Below are 21,588 nucleotides of genomic sequence, written 5' to 3'. Positions count from 1 at the left end.
ATCAGGCCTGTGGATTATTATCCTCTATTGATTTTCCAAGTAGGCAGTAACAAAATCCAATCAAGAAATCTGAGGGCAATTAAAAGGGATTTCAGGGCCTTGGGATGATATATGGTGAAGGGATCGGGGGCACAGGTAGTCTTCTCATCTATCATTCCAATTACAGGGAATGATGAGGGGAGGAGTAGGAAGAGTGATGAAATAAATACCTGGCTCTGAACCTGGTGTGAAGAGCAAAACTTTGGGTTCTTTGATCATGGATTGGCCTACACAGCACCAGGCTTGCTGTCCAATGATGGGGTATGCTTGTCCTCGAGGGGCAAAAGGATAATTACCAAGAAGCTAGCATGGCTCATTAATAGAGCTTTAAACTAGATGTGAAGAAAGAGGGAGACATAACCAGACTTGACAGAAAAAAAAGGCTGGGAATGGCACTCCAGTGTCTGGGGAATGGCGTACTGGCAAAGACCTTTGGTCTGCCACCTCAGAGGAAGTGGGGATAACACTTCAAATGGCAGCACAGATGTAAAGATTACTGATGATTTAGAAAATCCAGTGAGTAGTCACTTATGAACTGAGAGTATTCCACTTGGGAGTGTAGCAGGATCAACGGCCCAGCTGAAGTGCATCTACACTAATCCACACAGCATGGGCAGACTAGAGGAACTAGAAGTGACTGTGAGGCAAGAAGACTACAATACAATTGCCCTCACAGAAACACGGTGGGATGACTTCCATAACTGGAGTGCTGCTATGGCTGGCTATAAACTCTTCAGGTAGCATAGGTGAAGAAAGAGAGGCAGTAGGGTATTCCTCTATGTTATAGAGTGGTTTGATACCCTAGAGCATAATTATGGTAATGATAGGGTTGAGTGCTTATGGGTAAAAATCGGTGGAGCACCTAACAAGGGAGATATCGTGGTGGGAGTCTGTTATAGCCGGGAAGAAGAGGCTGATTCTACCAGCAGCTGGGAGAAGTCTCATGATCACTAGCCTTTGTACTTGTAGGAGACTTCGACTTACCAGATGTCTGCTGGAAGTACAATACAGCAGAGAGGAAACAGTCTAGGAGGTTCCTGGAGCATGAGGAAGACAACTTCCTGACACAGCTTGTGAGTGAGCCAAATAGGGAAGGTGCCCCGCTGGACCTGTTGTTTGTGAACAGAGAAGGCCTTGTGGGAGATGTAATGGTTGGAGGAGACCTGGGGCACAGCAATCATAAGATGATAGAATTCTCAGTTCCAGGAGAAGTAAGGAGGGGAGTCAGTAGAATGGCCACCTTGGACTTCAGGAAGGCAGATATCTGATAGCTGACCTGATAGCCTTCTATGGCAATATTACCCACTTAATGGATGATGGAAAGGCTGTGGATGTAGAGTACTTGGACTTCAGTAAAGCCATTGATAACTTCTCACAGTATTCGTCTTGAAAAACTGGCTTCCACTGGCCTTGACAGGTGTACCCTCTGCTGGGTTAAAAACTGGCTGGATGGCCAGGCCCAAAGAGTAAATGGAGTTAAATCCAGTTGGAGGCGAGCCACAAGAGGTGTCTCCCAGGGCTCAGTGTTGAGTCCAGTTCTGTTCAATGTCTTTATCAATGACCTGGATGAAGGGACTGAATGTACCCTTAGTAAGTTTGCAGATGACACTAAGCTGGGATGAAGTGTTGATCTGCTCAAGGACAGGGAAGCTCTGCAAAGGGATCTGAACAGGCTGGATCAGTGGATTGAGGCCAATGGGATGAATTTTAACAAGTGTTTAACTTTGTGCCTAAAGAACGCTACAGGCTTAGGAAAGAGTGGCTAGAAGCCTGCCTGGCAGATAAAGACCTGGGGTGCTAGTTGGCAGATGACTGAACATGAGCCAACAGTGTGCCGAGGTGGCCAAGAAGGCCAATGGCATCTTGGCCTGTATCAGAAACAGTGTGACCAGCAGGACCGGGGAAATGATTGTGCCTCTGTACTCAGCACTGGTGAGGCCGCACCTCGAATACTGTGTTCAGTTTTGGGCCCTCACGGCAAGAAAGACATTGAGGTCCTGGAGGGTGTCCAGAGAAAAGCAACAAAGCTGGTGAAGGGACTGGAGAACAAGTCTTATGAGGAGCGGCTGAGGGAACTGGGGTTGCTTAGCCTGGAGAAGAGGAGGCTGAGGGGAAACCTTATCACTGTCTACAACTACTTGAAAGGAGAGAGTAGAGAAATGGGTGTTGGCCTCTTCCCCCAAGTGACAGGTGATAGGATGAGAGGTAACGGCCTCACACTGCTCTAGGGGAGGTTCAGAATGGACATTAGGAAAATATTCTTCATTGAAGGGGTTATCAAGCAATGGAACAGGCTGCCCAGAGACATGATTGAGTCACTACCCCTGCAGGTATTTAAAAGACGGATAGATGAAGTGATTAGGAATATGATTTAGTAGTGGACAGGTATGGTTGGACTTGATGATCTCAAAGGTCTTTTCCAGCCTAAGGATTCTATGATATGCTTTTCCAAGTAATTTTAATATTGCATGCTTTTATTTTACCTAAAATATCACCAGAGCATAGAAGAAAAGTCTTCAGTGAGAATGTATTTTAATGCTTCATTAAAAATGTTCCTTCACAGACAACTTTGAGGTGAAACTGTTTGTTGCTTTCTTTTTATTATTATTATTATTATTATCATTATCATTATTATTATTACATAAATATGGATTTTCTGTGAGAATTTTTACTCAGTCAGATGAAAGGGAGTCACTGAGGTGTTAGAAACTTATTTCAATGTCTAGCGATACTGATGAAAACTCAGATCTTCTCTGGTGATACGTTAACATCCATTGGGATATTTACTGTGGCAGTCAAAGTAATATTGCTCAGAGGGCAACCCACTTTACGAAATTCCTAAAACAGAATTCTGTCACCTCTACCTGCCAGGTGACCAGCAGAGAGTGTCAAGTTAAGTCTCAGTCTGGTTTACTCATTTATCTTTTCTTTATCTCGTGAGAAATATCTGCCTCTTTTAACAATCCTTTCTTGTTTGTAAAGAACAGGACTCCAAAGTCAAAACAACTATTCGTAGTAGAAGCATTTAAATCCAAAAACTCTGGTGAAACTCAACTCTATAAGGAGGAATAGTACATATGCTGCATCAGAGTGCCGTGCCCTTTAATTCCTTTGCTTAAGAGTATGAACCTAGCATGCAGTACTAAGTGTACATTCACAACTTAGATCTACCAGTATTCTAGCCATTTTCTGAAATACTAGTGTCTAGAGAAGAACTGATCATCTCAGTTTCATGACCATCATCTTATTTAACAAATCAATAAATGATCTTGAATCCTAAAAGAAGCCAAATCAGTAATCCCAGCAACAGGAAGAGAATATTTTCAAGTAAAGTAGATTAAATAGTAAATTAACTCTAATTCTTTATTTGGTCAAAATTTTTCATTAGAGTTCTACAAATAACTGCTGCTTTATGGCCATGTAAGCAGAAATTATTTTACCTCTCTGCACAATTTTTATATTTATCAGACAAGTAAAGAAATAGTTTATCTACCAATCAGGTATCCCCAAATTATTCTAGTTACCCAAGTAAAATCACTAGTTCTCACAAGAACCGCATGATAAGAATGTGGTCATAAAACCAGCAGTAATGTAACTGAAGACTTCTAACAGGAAGTCTATTTCCTAATGAATATTTTCCTTTGTGAAAACAGTTCACTTGTACTACCTTTAGTGCTGCACTAAATCATCAAATCAACACTGTCAAAGGGCCAGGTATTACCAGCTCAATACAGAGGATAATCGTCAAAAACCCACTTCTAAGTATTCAAATTGCTTTTTATTAACGGAGGAATAGCCTAAAATTAGAATTAAATACTGATATGAGAGACACATTAAAGAGATAGGGTAGAAGAAAAGTAATAGAGGTATTAAAGGAGATAATTATTTTAGTAGGTTTACAAGACCCAGATAGAGAAGCATCTCAAATGAAACACTGAAAATAAAAAGGCACCTTTGCACATTATATTTTCTCTTATTCTGTAATATAGTCCTATGCTCTGCAGTTATTTTTATTTTATCTTTAGCAAGAAATTTGCTGTCAAAAAGTAGCTGTGCACTTCTTGCTCTCATTGGTCCAGCTTAGAACAATTATATTATTTTTTTGAAATAATATATCAGCTCACAGTACATTATAAATACTAATAATTCTTACTAGGTATCAGAAGCAACATTAATGCATTTATCCTTCTAAAATCTTAATAATTAATCACAAAAGAAAACTGTGAAGGGCTTTATAGCAAAGCCATATACTAGAACTATCCAGGAAATACCAAATGTTTGGAGACACAAATGGATACTAGAAGATATTGAACTTTATACTGAAGATGGTGGCATTTTTGGATGGCAAAACTGAATAAAACAGTCTCATATATTATGGGATATCTATTCAGGCACACTAGTGAAAATCCAACCAAAATCAAATATTTTTCTAACAACAAAGAAGTACCTTCTGAAGTCATACCGAAACAGCTTGCTCTTGATTATGAAGTGAAAATAAAGACCGTAATCTTCATGGCAAACACAATGATTCTCAGAGGAAAGTCAATGGACTATTAAATAGAAAGTCATCTGTTTTCAGAGTTCACTTCATTTTTCAATATTACATTCCTCCAGTGAGCCATTATCTAGTAGAGGGGGCCTCCATTTTCTGGTGAAAATTTCCATATATTTAGCATAGCTATTCATATCATAATGTGCTATCACCCCCTCATAAGAAATTCCAACTAAAAGGTATGCCTTGCCAGCATGGTACCTCCATTAAAACATCCAACTGCCTAGTGAACTCAAAAGACTTAATTTTAATCCATTACTGACTGTTGAAGGCCTCATTATCTAATCTGGGCCTACTTGATAGCTCATACTTACTCAGAATATTTTTTTTCTCCCCTAGCTTGTCCTCCCACAGGGCACTACTCCATTGGAATAAGTCATAAGCAGGTATACATAACTGATATTATTTTACTAGTCAGAGTCCTCCAGGTCACGTGAACTGTTGCATTTGTACCAAACTGTACTTGTTGCTTCCTTCTTATCTTCTTTGGGGTTTTTTTTAGAAAAAAATTCTAAAACAATCCTCAGATTCTTGCTGTTGTCCAGACAATGAAGAGAAGACAATATTGAAAGAATAGCATCACAATAATTTAGCCCAGGGAGATTTGGCTTAATAGTTTCTGTGGTGAAGCCTCTGGCTAATCTGAAAATGCTATGGAAACTCAAACATTTTTAGATTTATATGTAATTTATATGTAATCTTGCCAAAAGAAAAGAGCTGGAGATTTGTCTACTTTTCTGACATACAGAACTGGTATAGCTGTTGAAAGAATTTAAAACTCCTTCCTCCCTTTCTCTAGCTGTTGCAAGAACTAAAATACTTGGATTTACAGAGTGAAACATGAGAAGAGATCATTTGATTGTGTCTTTATAAGATACACATGTGTTTGTTTGGACATAAGGAGTGAGATTCTTCACTAAATTTCACCTGGAAGAAAATAGCAGAGAGTGCTATAGTTCCTGAAACAGATATTAACTTTTCTACCCAAGACCTATCCAATGAGTTTAATTGTTAAAAGTGCCTTCGGGCAGTAAAATCTGCAAGTGTCCACAACAATTAAAATGGGATGCACTGCTGGGAAAACTGAGACAATACTGACAACTGACATTCTGGGATCAGTCTTCAAAGCAACAATATTCTTGTGTTTTAGGGAAACACAGAGCAAGCAATCTTAATTCTTTATAACTTCTACTGCATTGATATTAATTTTTTAGGTAGTTTATCAAAATATATCACCACCTTGGTGTTCATATAGTCACTGATTCATGATGCAGCACCAAAGTAACATAGTACGTATTAAAGAATACATATCTCTTTAGAGCTGCAGGCACGGTAAATCTACTGTAAACACATCATCAAAAGTCAAAGAAAACAACAAAGTAAGAGTGGGGAAGAGGGGAAGGTGTCTGTGTGTGTAAAATCCATATACATCGGAAAGGAATCATTTCATTTAATTTTAGTCATCTAAAACTGGCCAGCCAATCTTCTAGGCTCTCTATAGACACCTCTTCAGTAATAGGGTCTATGCAGCTTTTTTTAGAATTAATTTTCATATTATTCCTCTACTGACGGCAAAAGAAATGCAACGACTAGACATCTGAATTTTACACAAATTACATTAGCAGAGGTGAATTCCACACATACTGTTTAGGCATCTTCTTCATTAGCAGGTATGTATGTACTGTTCACTCTGAAGTACAGGCAAAGGATATTAAACTTGTTCTCTGGGCAGTTTATCTGCAAACAGAAACAAATGAAGCCTAAGACATGGCCACCACCATGAAAGAATATGTCCGAATATGCCAAGCCACTGCTGGATGACTAGCAGACTACTAGCCATTCCTGGAAAGGCTCTACGTGGTTTGCCACCAAACTTTCCACAAGGTTTCCTGCTTAAGAGCTGCATAGACAGGAGAGACTGGTTAACTACTATGCCTATGACTGTATAGTACAGACAAGTGCAGTTTATTATTCTCCTTACATTAAAACAAGCAAGCCAGCCAAGCTCTGGGCAGAACATGGAGTTATTAGGCTTCTCATTGTTCCTTTTTATGGTGTGCTCATCATTTCAAATATTGGATCCTTTGAAATTCTCAGTACTTTTAAAGTTAATTTGTTTGGGACATAATTATGTATTTGTGGCTGAATAGCTGTAATAAACAGTGACTTTGGCTGTCTTACAAAGATCACCAGCACGTCTTATAAACAGTAACAGGACATATTATTTTCTTCCAGGAAAGATGCAATAATCACTATATCATTTCTTTTACTGAATGAATTCCCTAAGCAGTTTGATATTAACATTAGTCTAATAATAACACAACTGATATCTTCTAACACATATTCTATGGTTTTAAAAGCTTCCAAAAGTCTATTTGAGACCACACTATATTTAATGCACTTTTGCTGTAATCTGAGAAATTCACATGCCTGTTAGGATTAAAATACATGCAAAACAGGAAGTGATGGAGCTTTTTCTCCCCAAGCAGAAGAGAAACTTCTGGAAGAAAAGGAAGAACTGGTACTCTGATTTACCAGATGATGTGTGATTATGCTATAATACTTCTTCATGATTACCTTTATAGCTTTCAGTTTCACAGCTCTCACACTTTTTGCTTTTGGAGAGATTCCTCAGATCAAGTAGTGCTCTACAGAGCTAATGGAGATGAATCTCCCAGAAGACAGCCATGAGTAGTTGTTATGTATAAATTAAAGACCATAAAATAATTCAATTTGAAGAGACCTCAGAACTTCCCTAGTTCAACCTTTTGCTCAAAGCAATGTCACTTCTGAGGTCAGACCATTTTGCTCAGAAATTTGTCAGGTCTTGTAAACCTGCAAGGATGGAGACTACACAGCCTCTCTGAGCAATCTGTTACACTGCTTTACTTTCATCATGGTGAAAATGTTTCTCCTCATAACCAATCTAAACCTCTGTTCTTTCAGTTTATGCTTTTATTCTTATTCTTACACAGGCACTGCCAGGAGCAGCTTTTCTCTGTCTTGACAACCTCCTTGCAGGTGTAGAGGGACTGCTGTTAAGTCATCACAAAGCCTTCTTTACCCCAGGCTAACTCCCTCAGCCTCTCCTCATAGTGCAAGTGCTCCAGTCCTCCATCCCCAGACAATTGCTCCACTTTATAGATCCACTTTCTTATATGAAGAAATTACTGTACATGCTCTGCTCATGCTTCCAAATATAATACTCAGAATCCTTCAATGAATTTGTGTACTCATTTGATTACTTCAACGCATTCAATTAAGTTTGAGTACTGAAGCATTTTGGTCAATCTTCTATTATCTTTAGGAAAAATAATTGCATTTTTTCATTGTTTTATGTGCTAGAACTGCTAAACGTAATTCAAAGAAAACAAAGGTTAGAGAAGGCAGAAGGATGACACCACAGATCTAAACATCACCCTAAGAATGCATTTTTAAGGGCATAAAGCCACATTAAGGAAGCCTACCTGATCACATCACTGTATGATGTGCAAGGGGTTACTCCCAGTGGTGCTTCTATCACATATACACAAAAAAAATACAAAAAATGCTTGTTGTAAATAAAACAAAAAACATAACAGTAACTTTTTACACTATTACAAAACCTTAAATGTAAACATTTTCAACATTTTCCACATATCTTGCGTTGAAATTCACTTAACTCAATTGCTTACCCGTAATAATGTGAACTTCAAAAATTAGGTATGGTATTTCAAAATTATCACAACTTATGGAATACAAAGAAAACAATACTTCAGCAGTTCTAGCAAGTTTAGCATGTCTGCAAATTAAGAGATGGGAACACATCTTCTCAGAGAACAGCTCATTCTTCAACAGCAAATCATTAATAAATCTTGTGTTAGATCTGGTGGGCTAGTTTGCTAATTCATATACCCAGAAAAGCCCTTCAGTATTTTTCTGTAACAACTGTGATACCTAGTATTCAGTTAGTAAATATTCTCTCCTGATAGTACTTTACCTCCCACTGCTCTACTGATGGACTTTCTCCCTTGATCTTAAATATAAAACAGTACAAGTCTTTGACATTCTGATTCCAGCCAACAACATTAAATACACTTCAAATAGATCATCTAAACAGTTTTATTCCCAAGAATATTCTGAGCAAAGGTAAAAGGAACACAGGCTAATAGCCACAAGATAAAGAAAAGCAACAAAAAAAGAAATACAGAAAAGTTGGAAAATCTGCTTGCAGTTTTCACTGCTGAAATCCCTATCTTGTCTGATCTTTCAATCATCAATATATTTTATTCCAGCATCATTCTTATGAGTCCCTTGATTCATAGCTTTGTGAAAGGAGTGTGATCTTTGCCTCAGAGAACTGCTACCGATGATACTAACAAAACTCACTGATTTTCTAACCAATATGTTTTTTCTGAATTTTATCATGTCCAAACTAATCTGCAGTATCTATACACTTTATTGCAGTGTTTCACATTTTACAGTTTCACTTTATTCATCTTTCATTTATATATTTTTCAAGAATATTCCACGTGGGATTTTTTTAGTAATGAACACTAAATGATAATCTGATCTCATCAAATGCAGAAAAACTTCAATAAAATTGACAAGCACCTTTATTCTTAATCTAGTACAGCTGGTTTCATTAAATGAACACACACATTTGTGAGGACAGTGACAAGTGACAGAGGACAGGACAAGAGGGAATGGCCTGAAGCTCCATCAGGGGAGGTTCAGGTTGGATATCAGAAAAAAATTCTTCACGGAAAGAGTCATTGGGTACTGGAACAGGCTGCCCAGGGAGGTGGTTGAGTCGCCTTCCCTGGAGGTGTTTAAGGAACGGGTGGATGAAGTGCTGAGGGACATGGTTTAGGGAGTGTTAGGAATGGTTGGACTCGATGATCCAATGGGTCCTTTCCAACCTTGTGATTCTGTGATTCTGTGATTTTATGTGGGTGTAGGAAACAGCACTTTTTTCTGCATTTTTCTCCAGACAGCTTGCAACCACTAAATTCACTACAACGTCATTCAGTGTTCTACATCCATGTCTAAAAGACTGAATCAAGATTGACTTCTATTTACATTATTACATTTAAAACATGTAATAAATGCTTATGAATGCTAATAAAATATTTCTTCATAATTAAAGTAAACTTAAGATTTATATTTAACTTTGCAAAACTACGTATAAAGCTTATGATGTTGAAATTTATAAACAAAACCAATAGAAGTTTGCTTTATATAGGAGTTGTGCTTGAGACTGTATGACATACTTTGCAGTTAAGGATAACTTCTTTGGAGATCTTCACATTTAAACCCATTTACAATGTTTAAAACCAATTTCCTAACATTGCTGGTGTCTGTTCCTAAGTGGTGACCTTAAACCAAGACAAGTATTTAGTCAATGTACAGGCCGAGTGTGGAACAAAGAAGTCAAAGAAACTGAAACATGTTCAAAGCTAAAAGAAACACAGAGAAAATACTCTGATGCAACTTGACATAAATTTCAAGAAATACTATATCTCTTTTTTCTTTTTATAATTAAGATTTTCATCTAGGATACTGTCTCAGGATTAAACCCAGCAAATTTCATCTAGGATACTGTCTCAGGATTAAACCCAGCAAATGAACACAAGGAATCCTACACACATTAACAATAGTAGAGGAATATTCCATTTTAAAGAAAAAGTTTGTGTTAGTTTTTTTCTTGTTAATTGCAAAACTGTGGCAAATCCAAGCATTTACTAATCAAAATAATTTAGCACATCTTTGCATTGTACAAGCATATGAAGATCTAATAATGCCAAAGAACAAAGAAGATTTTTAAATAGCTAATATTGTTTTTCTTTGACTTAAGAAGCACTGGGAACAATAACACCATCAGGTATACATAATTTGCAAAGTGGTATTTCCTGTACTATGTTGTTTATCATGAAAAGACTGAGAAAGGATTGCCTCCTGTGCTCAGAAATATGTTGAAATTATCTCTCAGTCTTTGGTCAAAAGACAGTGAAGGAGTGTAACAAAGTAACTTACATGAAGCTATTTTTTTTTTTTAAATGTGAGAGATCTTCAAAGACCCATTTAAATAAATTCTGTACGTCATGGTAAGAGCCAACGTAGTCCAGTTGACCTCAAGGTGACTTCTGTATTGCTTTTCTAGCAAAAAAAGCACATTAAACATTTTGTTGAACTGAAGCCTTAATCAAATAGTTGCAGAGGGTGATGAAGTCTCCCTACAGCCTCCTTTTCTCCAAACTACACAACCTCAGTTCCCTCAGCCAATCCTCTTAGGACTTGTGTCCCAGACACTTCACCAACTTCATTGTCCTTCTTTTGACATGCTGCAGCACTTCAATGTCCTTCTTTCAGTGAGGAGCCCAAATCTGAACACGGTATTTGAGGTGCAGCCTCACCAGTTCCAAGTACATAGAGACAAACCCTTCCCTGGCCCTGCTGGCCACATTATTTCTGATACGAGTCAGGATGGCATAGGCCTTCTTGGCCAATCGTGCACACTAGGCTCATTATCAGCTGGCTATTGACCAACACCCTCAGGTCCTTTTCCACGGGTCAGCTTCCCAGCCACCCTTTTCCAAACTTCTAGTGTTGTGTGCGGTTGTTGTGACCCAAGTGCAAGACCCAACACCAACATCAACTGGCCTTAGCCCATTCATCTAGCCTGTCCAGATCCCTCCATAAAGCCTTCCTTCCTTTAAGCAGATCATCGCTCCTGCCCAACTTGATGTCTCCTGCAAACTTACAGAGGGTACACTATGAAGAATATGGCTTGGGACAGCAGAGAAAGAAAATATACAATAATGGAAATATGTTGATTTTGTTTCCAGTGTGACACGAAGGTATTTACACACAGAATCAGGTTGATATTTAAACTTGCTTAGGCACTGATAATAGCTCCATACGTGTGCCTGTGGCAGCAGTATTCCCACAAGTCCATTTAAGAAGAGGTTCACTGCTATAATTCTAGTTAGAAGCTTGATTAAGCAGCCTGAATGCACCTATACAGCACTTCAAAGATACTTTAAACATGCATAGAAAGTGGACAAATATGACTTCTAGCTTATGGGAGACCTGTGGTCTTCTAGAGGGACAGGTAGAAGCCAGGCACAATATCCTGTGGCATCTGCAAATCATTAAAATTGAGTTCCTGATGTTTTGGGCCGGAAACAGTGTTATCCCTTAGGAAAATGAACTTAAGTAATAACTATGTATCTCATCTGGATGGAAGTCCCAGTGAAGTCTACATTCACTGTATGAACCCATTTAAAATTAGAAATAGTGTGCTGTACCTTAAGGAGATATGTAAAACCTGTTTTATAAGAAGAAGTAATATATTTTATTAGATAAAACTATATGCATCTGGAAATGGAAAAAAATGGAAAACATTCAAATACATATTCCTACAGGTCTTTAGCACAGAGGATAGCATGCCTAGAACCTTGTTTATTTCTACCAGCTATGTCAATGAGTCTAGTAATTAGTATTAATTAGTAACAGAAAGAAATCTACATCCTTGTTTTTCATAGTTCATATAATGAATGGAAACAGAGCTTACCTAGCTTCAACCACATTAACCGCCTGAATATACAGAGATGAATATTTACACATCATTTTCACTTTTTCACCCCATTATAGTAGTGTTTAATAGTCCATCAAAAAAAAGAAAAATCTACCTTTCAGTTCATCTGTATTGCCATATCTAAGCCTGCCATGCGTGTAGCAAACTAAAGGCTAGCCAAATTATGCATATATACTGATTTCCAAGGGACCATGATTTTATACAGAAAATACTTTTAAACCTCACTACTGAGTACATACCAGCTCTAACAGATAGTGTCACTGTGAAGCTGAAAAGCACACAAAAAGGGATAAACTGATAGTCCATTCTCTCCAAAAACTGAATTATTTACAATGCTGCATAACCTAGCACAGCTGCACTGTCACCTTGCTGCATTCTACAGCTGTAGCTACATTGATTGCTAGTTGTTCATTCCTGCAATTAAGTTTGCTGATTACCAACTCTAATTGATTGTACTGCTCCTAAAGAAAACATCCTTTAACTGTAACAGAAGAAAAACAGAATAAAAGGAATCTTGCTTTTTTTTTTCACTTTTTCTGAAAAGTTGCAATAAATACAGTGTATAAATTAACTCTTAGAATGAATTTCAGAATATATATCCTAAAAGAACTATATTCTTTGACAGATTATGGTATACTGTCTTACAGTCCTCAGGCTTTAAATTTCATACAGCGCAGACAATCTCGCATTTCCCAAGTAAAGGTACTTAAGTTCTTATTTCAAAATACAACCTATAATTCAGCTAATCTTCCGAATGGCATAGAAGCTTTCTGTAGGCTGCACCAAGCTCTGTCATTTCTGTACTTGCACTGGATTCCCTTTATTACTTTGCAAAGATGAAGCAACAGAGATCTAACATGAAAACATTATATAAATTCTTGTTCATCTTACTATATTTATAAACATGTTCATGCATCCTAAACCCACATCTGGTAGAATTTTATGAAGAGAGAGGCTACAGTTTCTGCTAAATGCTATGCAACACTCAGTATATCTTCCCTTCAGGACAGGATCACAAGTTTCTCATAGATCCTGTCTCCTAAAATACTAAGAAAGACTACATACATAAGCCAAATATTTAATAATGTAATTAATTCTCAGAATAGCTGACATGTCATTTCTAAAACATCTTACAGCATGAAATCCTGCATAGTCCCTAAACCCATGAAGTTAAGTGTGCCTAGGGGAGATTCCTAGCTTGTAATGCAGTAATAACTAATTGTTTAGTATTTCCTTTGAAGTACACATTTGCTGCTACAGTGTTTTACTAAACACATCTCATCAGCAAATCCAGAAAATTCCTTTTGCTAAAGGGATAATTATAAAGCTGTCTATATAACAAGCTATCTTCTTTGAAGCTCTAAATCAAACTCCAAGGCAGTATTTCTATAATGAGTATTTCTTTTAATTTTTATGTATCTTTTCACCCTCAAGAGCCTGAATAGCACCTTCTTCTCATCCAATCCTTCTGTCTATATTTAACTATCTATCTCAAGTATAACTGTCATCTCTATATTGTTGGGTAGAGATAAGAAATGGTCATTTCCCTTATATCATTCTACTGTTAACAGAACTAAATGACTAATTTATAGCAAGTTATTTAACAAATTTGAAGTCTTATCTTCTATAAGATAACTTCATTGCTAAATTAAAGAAATTACCATTTCAAATCAAGAATGTAACAAATCTGAAAAAAAAGTTATTTTTAAAAAATAAAAGCATAATCTAAGGAATTAGCAGGAACTACAGTGGCTGTAGATTCTGTCAACACCACAAGATAAGCACTTAAACTTCATTAAAGCACTAATTGAACAACTTTAAAATGCTATACATGCAATGAATGTATTCTTTTTTTAGCCTCAAGTAACTATAAGAGTCTGTCTGCCTAAAGGAAAATAACTCTAAATTTTAGAACTTTCTCAGTGCAGAATTTAGACCCAGTCTAATAACCTCATTATCTATATCAGTCTGTACAGTTCTCAAAAAATCTGACATCAAGGATGATTAGAGTAAATCAAATTCCAGAAGTGTGATGAAAGAAAATTCTGGATAACAGCATATTTTTTTTAGCTTGCTTTGGGAGGAAAGTAAATCATAGAATCATAGAATTACCAGGTTGGAAAGGACCCACTAGATCATCGAGTCCAACCATCCCTAACACTCCCTTAAACCATGTCCGTAAGCACTTCATCCACCTGTTCCTTAAACACCTCCAGGGAAGGTGACTCGACCACCTCCCTGGGCAGCCTGTTCCAGTGCCCAATGACTCTTTCTGTGAAGAATTTTTTTCTGATATCCAACCTGAACCTCCCCTGACGGAGCTTCAGGCCATTCCCTCTTGTCCTGTCCTCAGTCACTTGGGAGAAGAGGCCAGCTCCCTCCTCTCCACAAACTCCTTTCAGGTAGTTGTAGAGAGTAATAAGGTCTCCCCTCAGCCTCCTCTTCTCCAGGCTAAACAACCCCAGCTCTCTCAGCCACTCCTCATAAGACTTGTTCTCCAGCCTCCTCACCAGCTTCATTGCTCTTCTCTGGACACGCTCCAGAGCCTCAACATCCTTCTTGTGGTGAGGGGCCCAGAACTGAACACAGTACTCAAGGTGCAGTCTCACCAGTGCCGAGTACAGAGGGCGAATCACCTCCCTAGACCTGCTGGTCACTCTGTTTCTGATATAAGCCAAGATGCTATTGGCCTTCTTGGCCACCTGGGCACACTGCTGGCTCATGTTCAGTCGGCTGTCAACCATTACCCCCAGGTCCTTCTCCTCTGTACAGCTCTCCAGCCACTCTTCCCCCAGTCTGTAGCGCTGCATAGGGTTGTTGTGCCCCAAGTGCAGGACCCAGCATTTGGCCTTGTTGAACCTCATGCCATTGGTCTCGGCCCAGCGGTCCAGCCTGTTAAGATCCCTTTGCAGAGCCTCCCTACCCTCCAACAGATCCACATTTCCACTCAGCTTAGTGTCATCCACAAACTTGCTGAGGGTGCACTCCATGCCTTCATCCAAGGTCATTGATAAAGACATTGAACAGGGATGGACCCAGTACCGAGCCCTGGGGAATGCCACTTGTAACTGGCCTCCAGCTGGAGTTAACTCCATTGACCACCACTCTCTGGGCCCGGTCATCCAACCAGTTTTCAACCCAGGAGAGTGTGCACCTGTCCAGGCCAGAGGCAGACAGTTTCTGAAGCAGAATGCTGTGAGAAACTGTGTCAAAGGCTTTACTGAAGTCCAAGGAGACTACCTCCACAGCCTTTCCCCTATCCAGTAGTAGAGTCATTTTGTCATGGAAGGCCATCAGGTTAGTTTGGCAAGATCTGCCTTTTGTAAACCCATGTTGACTGGGCCTGATCTCCCAGTTCTCTTGCATGTTCTTCATGATAACACACAAGATTACCTGTTTGATATAAAAATGGAAATCTGGAGTAAATCTAGAGAACACTGCACAAGAAACTAAGAAATTGAGGTATGGAACAAAATTAGATTACAAAATATACTGAACTGAATATACAAAACAAAAACACTGATAATAGAGTATATTTGTAGTTTTGCATCACCCTGATTTCTTCAGTCCGTAGTCAAGACCTTAATTTTAATACTGGTTAAAATCTATAATCACTTCCTTTACTGCTACTGTATTTTTTTATTCACACTTTTTCTTGCCTCATGCTGCTCAATTAACCCTGATTAGAATGGATCAGACACACCTAGACTCAAATTCTTGTGATTGGTTGGGAGGTGCGGTGTGAGGGATTTTCTTTATTTGGGGGGGTTGAGTAAGGTATTGAGTCTAGCAAATATACATTTGTTTTCATTGCAGCAGAAAAGTACCTAAATCACTTTTTTAATTCTAGATATTTAAGTTTCAGATGGATCTTAAACTCTGTGTGTCATGGTTTTAATGCATTCCCGTATCTTCTTAATCTCTTCCAATCTTTCCTACAATGGAAAAAAGTATACTTTCCAAATGTAATATTTTAACCAAATTAGTTTAACATAATTCAAAAAGCTTCACCAAAAGTAAGCCAAAGGGTTAGGCCAAAGGGCTTACATTTGTTTGATTATCAGGGCTGATAATTACAATTATTGGGCTCTTTCACCAGATTACAGCCAGATATTTAACACAGATTTCATGTATTCATTACAGAGTTTGAGGGTTTTTTCAAACAAACTGATTTAATGCAATTAAAAATATACTGGTTTTGTCTACCCACGCACACCTTTCCACCCTTCATTAGCAATTCTTTATCTTACCATTTCATTAAAAAAAACCTTCTGCAAATATTAAACTAACATAACCACAAAGGTAATAAAGTGGACATTTGGATAAACTAGATTCTACAGGACAGTCACGTGGTTTGGATATTGAGAGTGGTTTCAATATCCACTATCAATTAGTGGAAGGTTTCTTAAAATCAGGAGAAACAGAGAATAAACAATTGTGTCCCCCAAGTCTTTGGGTGTGCAAATATGGAAAGCTAATTAGTGGAAAATAACTACACATGTACAAATCCAATATTAGTCTTTCATTTCCATTTGTAAATTCCAAAGAATTATCGCTTCAGCATTTTTACTATATCCATCAAAATGGCCAGTTTCAAAAACAATTCCTAGACAGCTCTGTCAAGTGAATACATTTGTATATTCTTTCAAATAAGGACAATGTATAAAGGTATTAGGAATTTTCTGATGATCTTTGTTTTTTTTTACAACTAAATATTTAAAGAAAATTTCCTTGGATCTATTTTCCTTATCCAAGGAAATCAATACATCAGCTTTTAAAAATTTCAAATCCTTACTCATAAAATCTCATGTCTCTTTTTTTTAATCAGATGAGAAACTCATACCCAGAAATTAACCATAACCCCATCCTAGGTATGAAACTAGTCTCTATAGTTTTGTCATCCATATTGAATATCACTAGATTTTGATTACAACTGGTTTTCATTTGCTGAGAAATGTTAAGTAGCATGGAGAGAATCTAAGTTTCAAATCAGGACAAATCAGGACAAATTCCTGCAATTCTAAACTCTTTTACAAAACAAAAGCTAAATTTACATAAATTAAATATTTTTATTCTTTTTTTTTTTTAACTTACCTGATAAATTCATTTTCCAAGAAGAAATCTTATTCTGGTTAGAAAATAGTGTATTTTTTTTAAAAGTAAGGTCATTTTGCTCAAGTCGTTGCTAAGTAATAGCCATTTTCAAATTTCAGAATTTAGTATAAAGTTAGTGAAAAAATCAGTAATTAGTATATTATATATCAGATAATTGTTTAAAGATCCTCAATCTAGTTAGAAGTTCAGTAACACTGTAACACAGGGCTCCGTTTCAGACTCTGTTTCAGTTTGTATTGCAGTCTGCCATGTTGAAATACTCTCAGAGAAGGTTGCCTCAACAGAACCACAGGTTTGCATACCTCAATCTTTCATACAGTTTTTATACAAAAAAACCCTTATTCATTTAGGTGACATACAACTCCAAATATTTATCTTGGAGCAAATCTCAAAACTGTCAATGGTGCTATTCATCCTCTATTGATTTGAATGCTGTTCATATATTATAATTAACTAGTTTCTGGGACAGAAACGTGCATGGCAAAAATGTTCTGCAGGTGTCTTTTTGTTTTTTTCTTTTATGCACCAGCTTCTATAACCCTCTAAAAGATACCTAGGCAACTAACCATCTTAGCAGGATGATTCAGTCCTAAACAACAGATTAGCCTTTGACTTTCTTTTCTTCTGTATTTTCTGAAGGCATGGCTTATTACCTATGTGTCAGTTCCGTGTCATCTTTACTTTTCAAAGCATTATATATTACTTTCTATCAGTTTAGTAAAAGGACAATATACAAAAAACTATTATTGATGTAAATATAATACTGTTGAGAATATTCAGGGGAAAAAAAACTTTTACAAATTTAAGAAAGAAATAGAATCTAAGTAACTTAGTTTACAGTTACAGTTTTTAGGCTGTACCATGTGCCCACAGGCATTTCTGCACTAGTGTGTGGCAGAGATAAAGAGACACAATATATTTAAATAGCAACATATTTAGATTGTTATTGATATGTACCACTTTGATTTGAAACAGGATAAGTACCACTTTGATTATTCTCAGACCAATAAAGAAATATGAAAGAACCATCAAAAGCATAAATGAAATTTAGTAAGTGAATCATGATCACTGAGACTTCCTCAGAAATTCTATGTATCATATTAAAATTTTATTCACATAGTTTAGACTTTAGTAGAAATCGTATCTATTTGATTGTCATAAACACTTATACAAGCAAACTTCTTATCACAAGAACCAGTGTAAAGAAAACATGTCTAGTCTGACACAACACAGCAAACAATTTCAAACTTTTCCACAGATTTTCTGGAGTCACAGAAAGAAATAAGACAACTGTGCTGTAGTTACTCTCCTAAATAATAAAACTGATTCTTTTTCTTTGTTATACAAATAAGTCAGCTTTTATTAAATAACAGAATTAATGTATATGGTAACATTCATTAAATAGCTTAGATTTGGTTTTCCAAAGCCAATACTAATAATCTTAGGAAACCCCAGAAGGACAGTGACATGTGATCAAAATTTTGTTTGTCACTTCTAATCTTCTCGGGTGTCTTAAAGCATCATTGTTTCTAGAGCTGTCCTAAGGAGCGGCCTAGAAACAAAGGGAAAACTGTCCTAACTGAATAGGATATGTTCCAATATGTTCCATACTTGGAAATTTGATTTGGAACATTCCAAAAAGATGGGATGAAATTTTATACCCACATTATATCACATTGGGATGCTACAGGTCAGATAATTTTGAAGAAAATTACACACTAACTAAAGAGTTATACAAGCCTACAGAAAGCAAATTAGAACAAGAATTATGACTGGGAACTTTATGAGTTACAAGAAAAGGAATGCAATATCAGAATTAAATTGACAATTCTAAGTCTGTCATGATGGCTAAATTGATTTACATACGGGGAAAATTCAGAGGAAGAAGGACACAACACCACCAGAGCTTATAAACTTTGTGATCCATGACTGCCTGGCTTTACATCACTGGAAACCAGTTAGTCTTCACGGAGGTCTGTAAATGCTCAGTTATACAAATCTCAGGTTTTTATTTGGCAAATTCTTGTGTTTCATCTGTTTCAACACCTGATTAAATGGCATTTAACTATGTGGTTCAAGCTGAATGTGCTGCCATTAAGCAGGCTTATTGCTAACATATTTCTGAATAAGCTGTAGTCAGTATCAACCAGTGAAAATAAAACAAATTCCTAGTTCAGCCCATATGAGTAAGAGTATTCCAGAACAGCAATTAGTATCTGCGTAGATTCTTTAATTCCCGAGTGCATTTTTGATTTTTAAATACACGTAAAAAAAAAGTGGAAATGGAAGTTAAATTTTACAAATTGAACAATTTTATAGAAAATAAGTCAATAAAATTACTTATTTTATTCCACTAATTTTATTCTGAGCACAGGAAGACCTCTGTGCAACAGTAATGACCAAACTTTCTTTTATACCTTCCAAAGACATTTCTTTGAAACTGATATCCTATGAATATTTTTTCTGAATATAAGGGCCAAATTACAAGAACTCTGTAAGCACTTAACACCTGTCAAGATTATTAGGCCTTAAATATCCTTTAAATTCTATCTGTGTATCTCAGATATCGAAAACCCAGGTAATCAAAGCACATTTAGATGCTTAATCAACATAAAGAATTCCCATAAAATATTCATCACGGTCTGTACAAATACTTGCTTCCACTTAGAATTACAAAGAGGGTTCTTAAGGGTCCAGGAGAGAAACAAGTGTTTTTCATGCAATTCTTTACCATTTCCTATCCTGAGGCAAAGTAATGGTGTGAAGTATGGACTTATGCAGTTGTACACTAGCCATAATAGGTTTCTGCCTCACAACAGAAGCTTTTCTGACACTGATACTTTATTTACAGCACCTCAAAGAAGAAAAACATTTGACTGGCCTACAGAAGTTCATTTCAATATGTATTATTCTACAATTTTATTGACCATCGCCCTATGTTCTGATAAAGTACCTGTTACTACTGATCTTAGTAACCATCCAAAGGTTTGAGATCAATCATATCTTTGATCAATGCATAAAATATTTAGCTACAATGAGTGAGATGAACCACTACAAATTTTAAATTGAAAACAGTAAAAATCAAAGATTGAAAATATTAACATGAACAAGGAAACATGAAACAATGACTCACAATAATAGGCAGCAGCTGTAAGTACACCACATGCATAATTCACACATTTCTAAAATTGTGAGGTATTCATTTGATTCTCGGAATTATTTGGACAAATTAACAATGTAACTTTACTTATCTCATCATCTGGTATTTAAAAGTGCAGCACAAGAGATCTATTAAATAAACTGAATTTAAAATGTTTCTAATTGTCATATCCAAGACACTCTATAAAACAACAAAAAAAAAAAAAAAAGAAGAAAAGTATTTTCATCTAAAAGAGGGTAATTGTCCAAAAACAACACACAAAAAGGAAATTAACTTTTTTAAAGTATTGATCACCATTTAGAATCAATGGACATAAAACTTTAAATCTGATCAGTAGAAAAAAATTGTTCAAAAGATTAGCTGTGTTATGTGTCTCAATTAATATTATCTAGATGACTGATAGATAACCAACACACTAATCAAGAAACAGAATTTGCTATTTTTCAACCTCAAGAACAGTGGAAACACGTTACCAATCACTTCAGGCCAAAGTGGAAAATTAGATCTTTCAACAAATTTGAAAACTAAAGAGGTCTTAACATGGGATATATTTTAAGCTACATCCCTTTCTGACATTATATTTCTAGGCTTAATTCCAACTAATGAGCAGAAACTCACTGAAAACCTAATTTGTATGAATTGTTATGATTTTCACAAACTGAAGTGAGGAAAGAGAATAATGGCAATGGAAAGCAAAAACACCCAAACCATCAGACTAAATAGATATGTGAAGGCATAGAAACCAGAAAACATAGTAAGAAGGTGCTATTCATAATATTAATAAAATATACTAACTTAATAATAAGAAAAATAAGAATTAAATAATACAAGATAACATAATATGATATATTAATAGAAACTAAATAGTTTCATTATTATTCTTTCATTCATTATTAATGAATGAATCTTAAATGTATAAGACACAAAACACAGAGAAAGAGATAATTATGATTTAGCTTGATTTTTACCAGGATTGGACAAGCTCCCATATTTTCATCAACAAAATAAAAAAATATGGATGAGTTGAATTAGACATTTACAACGTGACATTATCATTTGAAAAAAAAAAAGGACAGTGTGTGCAATTCTGAAAGAACGTAATTATGACCATGTATTCAGTCTACAGAATATTGACAGAAATAC

At 36.4% G+C, this 21,588-nt stretch overlaps 1 protein-coding gene across 6 annotated transcripts in view; it reads right to left on the bottom strand.

Annotated features, from left to right (window-relative positions):
* Positions 1-21,588, bottom strand: part of GRIK2 (glutamate ionotropic receptor kainate type subunit 2) — a 398,712-nt gene that overhangs the window by 218,775 nt on the left and 158,349 nt on the right. The gene's annotated exons all lie outside the window — the stretch shown is intronic.

Source organism: Cuculus canorus, chromosome 3, assembly GCF_017976375.1.
Source record: "Cuculus canorus isolate bCucCan1 chromosome 3, bCucCan1.pri, whole genome shotgun sequence".
NCBI classification, from domain to species: domain Eukaryota; kingdom Metazoa; phylum Chordata; class Aves; order Cuculiformes; family Cuculidae; genus Cuculus; species Cuculus canorus.
This window is presented reverse-complemented; position numbering and strand designations above follow the sequence as displayed.